Raw genomic sequence first — 9,913 nt, 5'->3', positions numbered from 1 at the left:
TGAATTTTCCAAATAAAAACTGATTTTGGGCCTTGAATTGCCATTTGGACCAATAAAACTTATATTCTCAGCTGCACAAATAAACATTAGAACATCCAAGAATAATTTATGCACTAAAACTCACTTTTTACGTCTCTTTATTTCCCAAAACCCAACAATTCCAATCATCACAAATTCACTTATAATCAACCATTTAAGCACAATTATCCCATCAAAAATTTGAATTTTAAAGCATAAATGTGGGCATAAATATGCACTCATCAACAAGCAATTGTTTTGTGGTGTCAGATCTAACATTAATTTTGTAAAGAAGTCTCATGCTTGATTGGGAACGTTCCAATTAGATTTACCAGCCATGAGTCTAATGCACACTAACAATGTTGACTCAGATGAACCTTCAAATACAGGTTGGTTCGCCTCTGCCAATAAATTGTAGAACCTCTGAGTGCTTTCATTTGGAGACTCTTCATCAAAACCATAGTCTTGTTCTTGGTTAGCATGTCGACGAAGAGCATTGTCGACCATCTCATGCATATACGTAAATTGATCTAGCTCAGTTGTATGTTCAAAAGTGTTCGAACATGAAGCTTGTCGCTTTTCACCAATAGTGGAGGTAGAAGGAATTTCTTCATTATGAAATGTTTGAACCGTGTAATTTGGCATGAACCCTTTTTTATATAGGTGAACTTTGACAACATCATCTTTCAAAATCCTTGTATATTCGTACTTGATGCATGGGCATCGAATTCCTCCATCAAGAGCAAAATATTGATATTGTCGTGCCGCCTGCACAAACTCTTCAACTCCTTCCACAAAATGTTCCTTCAAACCTCTTTTTCTGCTATAACAACGGTCATACATCCACCCACAGTGGTAGGGGGCTTCGGTCATGTCCTGTGACAAGCCAAACGACAAAAAACTTAGGCATAACAACAAAATTCCATGCAACATAAGTAATAAACATGTTACTACTTAAGTCGAACATGGAAGGCAAACTTATGATGATGAAATATGGTCAATTTCATTCTATACAACTATAAAATGCCTAAAAGTGTCCAAAAGGCAATGGGAGAAATTGGTCAATAAATGTAGTATAAACTTAATCAAATTGACACATATAGAATTAAAAAAGTTGTTATATATATTTTTTAATTTATATGGTGCATACATATTACTCTCCATCAAGAATCCCATCATATGGATATTATTTTATTGTCATCCAATGCCAAATCAGACAACAACTATATTAAGTAGGGAAGAGCCATAATAAAACCGAAAAAACATCCATAATCAAACTTATTAGGATATGAAGATTACTTATTGTTAGGCTACTTTAGGTGAATTCTCAATTTCTCACCTTTTTAGTAGACTTTTTTAGGTTTTAAGTACTCAAACTTTGAGTTTCAGGTAGATGTTCCAATTTTAGTTGTTTCTTAGCTTCATTTCACTATTTCAAACTTGTTAAGATATCAACATTACTTATTGTTAGGCTACTTTATGTTAATTCCCAATTTCTCACCTTTTTAGTACACTTTTTAGGTTTTAAGTAGTGTAATTTTTAGTTTTAAGTACTTTAAACTCAAATTTGAGTTGTTTCTTAGGTTCATTTACCTACTTTAAACTTGTTAGGATATGAAGATTACACATTCTTAGGTTACTTTAGGTGAAATTTGAATTTTTCACCTTTTTAGTACATTTTTTTAAGTTTTAAATAGTGTAATTTTGATATTTAGGTACTTGATCCAATTTGGCATCTTTCTTAGCTTCATTTAAGTACTTTAAGCTTGTTAAGATAAGAACATTATACTTTCTTAGGTTATTTTAGGTGAATTTCGAAATTGTCACCTATTTAGAACACTTTTTAGGTTTTAAGTACTTCAATTTTGAGATTTAGCTACTTGGTCCAATTTAACATGTTTCTTAGCTTCATTTAATTACTTTAAACATGTTAGGATAAGAACATTACACATTCTTAGGCTACTTTAGGTGAATTTCGAAATTGTCACCTATTTAGTACACTTTTTAGGTTTTAAGTAGCCAAATGTTAGCATTTAGCTATTTGATCCAAGTAGTTTAGGTTGTTTTTGGAATGTAGTTTATAGTTTCTCGTTTTAGGTCTTAAGTAGTTTGGAATTTACCTTTGTTTTACTACTTTAGTTGCTAGTTTTAGGTCTTAGGTAGTCAATTTAAACTACAATGAAGTAGTTTCTTCTATTACCAATAAGGAGTATTGGTAAATCTTGAAGAAAATTGTTTTGATGATGCTGCAAGAAGTTTTAGTTGAAGAAGATATTAGAATTATTTAAAAGCAATTTGTAGAAATTAAATATAGTAGGAAAGTCTTGTAAACTTTGTAAAACTTGCATTTTTAACTGAAATAATCGATTATGGAATGGCAATAATCGATTATCACAAAGTCATCCAGGAATAATCGATTATCACATCATATAATCGATTATCACATTTTTTGAAAAACCTGTAACAGACTTGAATAATCGATTATCACTTACAATAATCGATTATTCGTGGCAGTTGGAACTTAACCTTAGATATTCAGAACAACTGGCTATATATTGGGTTTCTATGAAGTTCAAAAAGAGAAAGTAGTTGAACAGAAGCTCTTGCAGAATACTGTTTGTCAGAGGAAGTTCTCAGAAGCTATAGTTCAAGTTCCCTTGCTTGGTCTCGTGAACAGGAGGGGCTCGTGTTTCGTGTGTCGATAGTCGGAGCAAGCTCTCTTCGAGTTAGCAAGGTGCTCTGCCTAGTCTCCTGAATAGGAGAAGCTCACGTTTCGTTTGTCGATAGTCGGAGCGGTTCTCTTCGAGTTGGTAGAGTGTTCTTCTTCCGGTTCGTTCGTCGAAGGAAGGTTTATTTATCTGTTTAATTCACTATTTGTTGTAATCTGTGAAACATCTTTTTAGTGGAACTGTTAATCACTTTATAGTGATTAACGACTGGATGTAGATTCTGTTGAATCGAACCAGTATAAAAATTACTCGTGTGATTTTCTATTCCCTACATTTTTTATCTTTTACGCATATCAACTGTTCGATAAATTTTCTGAAAGAAAATTGATTTTCTAAAAATAGACCAATTTATTTTAAAAAGGTGACTGAACACGCTTTTTGCTACTCTAAGCTTTATTCCGCTGCGTTACACTCTGTCTGGTACCAATCAACATCTTCTGTTTGGAGAGTTCTTACAAGAAACCACCTCTAAAGAGGCTACCACTACACAAATTAAATTCATATCTTTAACTTTAAAAACCAATTATTAACCAAACTAGCCCCAACTTGTTGGAAAATATACAATCATATAATTGACATCAAAATATACCACAAAATCATGCACAAGCAGAATAATACTAATCCAGCCACACAATTTACCCTCATAATAACTTATATACACGATCAATCAATTATGAAAACTCACAACACTCAGGCTTCTCTTTTGAAATTTAAAACACATAAATGAAAAGGTTTGGAAAGGAGATTCTCCCTTGGCAGTTCAAGGCTTGAGAGTCTTTCAGACCACCACCACCTAAGATGCTACCAAGCATACAAACCCTCTTTCAACTTCCAAAAATCCAGAGTGTACAGCTTCTCATTTCAGAAAAGGCTAGGCTAAGCAGAGTAATGTACAATACAGGACAACCACCAGCAATGTAAGCACCAGATAATGAAATTGACTCAAGATCAACTCTAGACCAGATTAATAGAAGCAACAAAAGCTCAATTATGAACAGCAGATCAGAGTTTACACTTACACTGAGACAAAACCAGAACATTCAACAATGACAAGCAAGAAACAAAGCTTTTGATCAAAGTAAGCACAACAAATAGAACCTAAGGAATAGAACTAGAACAGATTAGTAAAGCAAGAAAAGGGACTTAAGTTGAACCAATACTGAACAGATTTGATTTATAAATTGGCATACCAAACTGTTTGACATTGTGCCTCAGAGAAACTTGTTTTATTTTTCATATTTGATGTTCCGAATTAGAGGCAGCTACGAATTAGAGGCAGCTATTGTGAATTGCACTAAGTCCTTCAACTCTTTTTTTTTAACTTGTAACAGTAGGATTAATCCTTAATTGCTTCAAATGTTATTGACTTACAGCTCTTGCTACAATCCACAATAGACTAAGATCAATGCAGTTTACAAATCAGCACTTTACTTGCATCAGATTAAAGGTTCAACTTAATAAAAAAAAAACACATAATTGGTTTCATTGATAACTTTTGACTCTAGCATCAAATTTCACTCTTAACCAAAACTGTAGAAATTGAACTTGAATAACAAAACAGCAAACACAAGTGACTCTTGAATATGATTGAACTAGAAGCTTAGCAATGAACTAATACCAAGCAGAACAAACACACACTCAAAACATTAACACAGACTTCAAAGAAAAACCAGTTCAGTGTAGTTGGCCAAACGAGAGACTGATGCTGCTGTAAGCATCTTGCACCGAAGCTCAATGCAACATTTCATAGCTTAATTGGTGTGCATTTGCTATCCACAAGCAGGTTCAACTTTCAGCTCACAGAATTTCAAAAGTGCAATACAATTACATGTAATGTTCAGCATCAAAAACTCAAGACAACTTCAGATAAATGAAATGACATTAAAACTGCTATTGAAGTCTGTCATCAAGCTCATTCAATTGAATATCACTGCTTATGATGATGGACAGATCTTACTCAAAGCAAAAACTCAACTGAATCAGTTAAACTCAGATTTAATTGACAATTAAAACAAAGCAACATGACATAGACAAAACAGAAATGGATCTAGAAATTAAAACTCAAACAAAGAAGATTCACCGAATTAAAATGAACTAAGACTCAATATAATGACTCAAACACAGAACGACACAAACAGATGTACAACACAAGTCAACTTGGAAACATAAACACAGGAACTTCACTGAATGAAGATGCACGATACACTAATAGAGAAGAAACGCAACAACTCTAATCAGAATAACAAATCAAGACAATAGAGAGATATAATGAACAACACATAAGTGAAGGAAACTCATAATACCGAAACAACACAAGACATTAAAGGAATCATAAAACAACGCAGAGAATGAACAAAATTAAACACGACTCAGAATCAAATGAACGAAACATGACTCAGACAAGGCCGAATCAAGAAAACAAAACTCAAACAACGAAGGAAACAGAAACACGATACTTACCTTTGACGCATGGACGACCAAAGCTCTAGATACCACTTGATGGACGAGCACCCGAAAAGATGACGATAGAAGCTGTGCGACCACGATTCGAACTCCTCGAAGCTTCTCCAACGAGTCAAGACGCAACGGAATGGAAGCGAAGCTCTAGATTGAGAGTTGACTTTAAGGAAACTGAGAGAAACGAAATCGGTTGCAGAAAACCCTAAAATCTTGAACAAACCCTAGAAAAGAGGGAAAACTCAAATTGGACCGATTAAACGGTTCAAACGCAAGATTGATCGGTTCAAAAGTGTTTAAACGGTGCAAATGGAGGTTTAATCGGTAGAAATCAAAGAACAAATGATAAAAAGGGTTTCAATCGGCTAAATGGAGGGAAATGGTTTGAGAAGGAAGAAACCCTAATGTGTGGTTGGAGATTGAAAAAGAAGAACAAAGATGTGGTTCTGTGATGAAGAAGAAGTGAGAAAATATGAGAGGATGAAACTTACAGATAAGATGAAAATCGGAAGATGTGGCTTGCGAGATGGAGAAACGAGAGAGAGAATGTGGATGTGCGTGTTTGATACGCGAGAGGTGAAATGTGAAATGAGATGGCGTTTCTGTGCGTGAGAGGAAAGGCCAAAGACGTGGAATGGAGGAGCTGACGCATGCGCTAACGAGGTGGCAGCGAAGGAGAGGTAGCGTGGAGGAGAGAGAAAGCACCGTGAAAATGGAAAATGGAAGGGAGAGAGTGTGCTTGGAAGGTGGCTAGAGGGAGTCTTTGGACTCTCTAGCCTATGACTTTCAAGAGAGAATAGTTTCTGATTCAGAAAACTCAATTCTCATTAATCTCAAAAGTGAATGATACAGTGATGGAGACGGATATTTATAGTAACCCATGCTCCTTACAAGCTAACCTATAAAAGGTAAAAATACTAAACAAGGACTACGTCGAGCAAAATAATACTAATCCAGCCACACAATTTACCCTCATAATAACTTATATACACGATCAATCAATTATGAAAAGAAAACCAAAACATTGTAAAACTTTGTCAGCACAACATTCATGCAAATATTCAATGCACAACCAAATCAACATCATCATTATCCTTTCAACTATTGTAGTATTCCTCTTTCTGCTCCCATCAATGTCCTATACACAAAGTTTACATTTAAAATTACTTGAAAAATTGTCTTTGATCCAAGAAATACTTCAATCTTTTTTCAGTCACGGTGAAATATGCATCAAGAACCCAAAGAAACAAAATGAGTTGCCTTAATCAAGTCAAAATATAAACAAGAGAAAGCTCAATCAGAATGAAGAAATTGAAGTCAGATGTTTGGTTAAAATGTTAAAACTAAACTTTACAAAAGGTGTAAGTTGTTCTTCATATTAGAACAAAAAAGTAAACAAATTGTGACTATTATAATTCAAAAATTATGACACATTCAATCAGAAAAAACAAATCCAGACCTTTTGTTGTGGCAATTGAACACTACGCATCTGTCAACACTACTTAACTGCAATGCCCTCGAGACACCAACCTCCACGAACCCCATCCTTGTCGCAACACCCACAAAAACACAAACCCTAGCCACACAAGTCGCAAACCAACTACCAACGAACCATCGTCAACGTCTGCAACAACAACCTCTTCAAATCGGCTTAGGACGACAACCTTCACACTGACTCTTGGAAATGGGAACGAACAGAGAACAAGAAATGGAAGAGCGTCACCCTACAATGAACCTCCGTCAGCGTCCCCACCACCAAAGTCGCAATGTCAAACCGCACGGTCAAACATGCTGAAAACCACCAAACTCGTGACCCACACAATTGACGACGAACCTAAGGAAAAGGAGGGAGTTCGCCAAACCTTAGGAAAGGGAGGGAGTTCTCGGTAATAGGCCGTCTTCAATACGTGCCTTTATTGTAGTGGTCGCAACTTAGAAATCCAATTTTTGAATCATAAAAAATGAAGTTAGCGAAAATGAAAAACCCTAAAACCCAAATACTTTCTATTTCCAGGTCATTTTAAATCTTTTCCAGATCGACCAATGAAAGCGCAACACATATTGGAATTAAAAGTTAAAGTTGAAATATCATTATCCTTCAACTTAAAATGTGATTATTATACAATTAAAATAAGTTTCGAAGATTTTTTAAAGGTCTAAACTGTCAATTGCGCATTGTTGGCTTCAGGATTTTGGTTCTTATATTTGGGCGCCTTACTACCTACAACAGCACTGGTCATTCTGGTGGAAAGGTGATGAAAGAAGGACCACTCATGGAAGGCTGGTTCATCATCCTAGTGTCTGCGTGCGTCTGCGTTATCGTAAGAGCCATATTCTCCCTTCAAACAAAAACCATCAACACCCCTCCAGGCCCTCTTCACATCCCAATCGTCACAAGCATCCAATGGCTCCTCAAATCCTTAAACCAACTCGAGCCGATTCTCCGAAACCTCCACGCCAAGTTCGGCCCCATCGTCACCATCCGCATCGGATCTCAACGAGCCATATTCATCGCCGACCGCACCTTCGCCCACCAAGCCCTCGTCCAAAACGGTTCCCTCTTCTCCGACCGCCCCAAGGCTCTCGCTGTCTCCAAAATAATCTCCGGCGACCAACGCAACATCAGCTCCGCCTCCTACGGCCCCACGTGGCGTATTCTCCGCCGAAACCTCATCTCCGAGGTGCTCCACCACTCACGCGTTAAGTCATTCTCCGGGATCCGCAACTGGGTCCTCCAAGCCCTCCTCGCTCGCCTTAAATCTGATTCTCAATCCAACGATTCCATCAGAGTCATCGATCATTTCCAGTATTCCATGTTCTGCTTGCTCGTCTTCATGTGCTTCGGGGAGCGACTCGATGAGGGCAAAGTCAGAGACATCGAGCGCGTCCAACGGCCGTTACTTCTAGGGTTTACAAGGTTTAACATCCTTAATTTCTGGCCCAGAGTCACCCGCGTTTTGCTCCGCGAACGTTGGGAGGAGATGATTAGGTTACGCCAGGAGCAAGAGGACGTGATGATTCCACTTATAAGAGCCAGAAAGCAAAAGCAAGGCAAGGATGAAGGTGTTGTTTCGTATGTTGATACTTTGTTGGATTTGCAGTGGCCCGAGGAGAAACGCAAGCCAACGAAGAGGAGATTGTGACGCTGTGTATTGAGTTTTTGAACGGGGGCACAGACAGAGAAGTGAAAGAAGAAGACTTGCAAAAATTTCCTTATCTGAAGGCTGTGGTTTTGGAGGGTTTGAGGCGTCACCCACCTGGTCATTTTGTGTTGCCGCATGCAGTGACGGAGGACGTGGTTTTTAATGATTACTTGGTCCCTAAGAATGGGACAGTGAATTTCATGGTGGCAGAGATGGGGTGGGACCCTAAGGTATGGGAAGATCCAATGATGTTTAAGCCAGAGAGGTTTATGAATGACGAGGGATTTGACATTACTGGAAGTAAAGAGATAAAGATGATGCCGTTTGGTGCTGGGAGGAGGATTTGCCCTGGCTATAATCTGGCTTTGCTTCATTTGGAGTACTTTGTGGCTAATCTGGTTTGGAATTTTGAATGGAAGGTTCCAGAGGGAGGAGATGTGGATTTGTCAGAGATACAAGAGTTCACTGTGGTAATGAAGAATCCATTGCAGGTTCATCTTTCTCCTAGGATCTAGACTCAACCCACCTCATTATATAATAATTCTCCCAATAATGGTTTGGAAAATAATTTTCCGTGGTATGTGATTGCGATATATATAGATAGATAGATACTTCAGTGGTTATAGCGCAAGTACAGTGTAAGATTGTGATGTGTGTTTGCTTTTATCCAAGTTATGTTTTGCTTGTTAAGATGAACAGTTCCCGTCAGATTTAAGTGCGGTATCTGCGCTTTGCCAGCATGTGTAGGGGATCTACATAGTTGATCGACGAATTTTATCACCAAGTATTTAAAGAAACGCAAAACGACAAATTTGTTTTTCATAATTATTAGTTATGCCTAAGTTTTACGGAATTATTATTCATGTGTCAATACTTTGAATAAAAGGTATTTAACGAATCAGTTTCTATAGTATATTATCTTTAAATAAATTTGAATCAAACACTAGAAAGTATTTAATGAGAAACTATTTATAAATAAAAATAAAAAATATTTATGTTTGAATTATACTCACTAAAAAATTTAGGAGATCCTTAAAGCAAAACATTGTTTCTTTTTAGATTTTACAAGTTATCATTTATCTTAAATGTTATAATTACGCTTTTTACACAATTCTATATGATTTTATTATTGATTCTCCTATTATTATTATTATTATTATTATTATTATTATTATTATTATTATTATTGTGATATAGTTGTTATTATAAAATAGTAACTCAAAATAAAAGTTCAGATCCATTTGATTATGAAAAAGATTAGGAAAGATCTTCCAATTTTTCTCATGATTATCCCTTACGAAGGAATTATAATACTTTTTTTACGACCTCCATGGACATATGTCTAGAATACCACCGCTGTTAAAAGTATTATAGAAACACTCTTCACAATATATTTATTGGACACTAGGCAATTGTTTGAAGATTTTGTAAAGTATATTTTTAAGTGTTTTGAGAGAGATAACCAACATCTTATTTAATTAAAAAAATTAACATAAAAGTAATTTTATATCGGTTCGTTCCAGTTGAGTCAATTCTAAATTTTCAATCAAATTACATATGGTTCTA

General features: G+C 36.2%; 1 pseudogene; it reads left to right on the top strand.

The window, feature by feature from the left end:
* The first annotated feature begins 7,376 nt into the window (after positions 1 to 7,376).
* LOC148206487 (cytochrome P450 89A2 pseudogene) lies at positions 7,377 to 9,162 on the top strand (annotated as a pseudogene).
* The last annotated feature ends 751 nt before the right edge of the window (positions 9,163 to 9,913 follow it).

Source organism: Vigna umbellata, chromosome 1, assembly GCF_029865625.1.
Source record: "Vigna umbellata cultivar VRB3 chromosome 1, Vumbellata_1.0, whole genome shotgun sequence".
In the NCBI taxonomy this organism is placed as follows: Eukaryota; Viridiplantae; Streptophyta; class Magnoliopsida; order Fabales; family Fabaceae; genus Vigna; species Vigna umbellata.
Note: the sequence above shows the minus strand (reverse complement) of the source record. Positions and strands in the feature narration are given on the sequence as shown.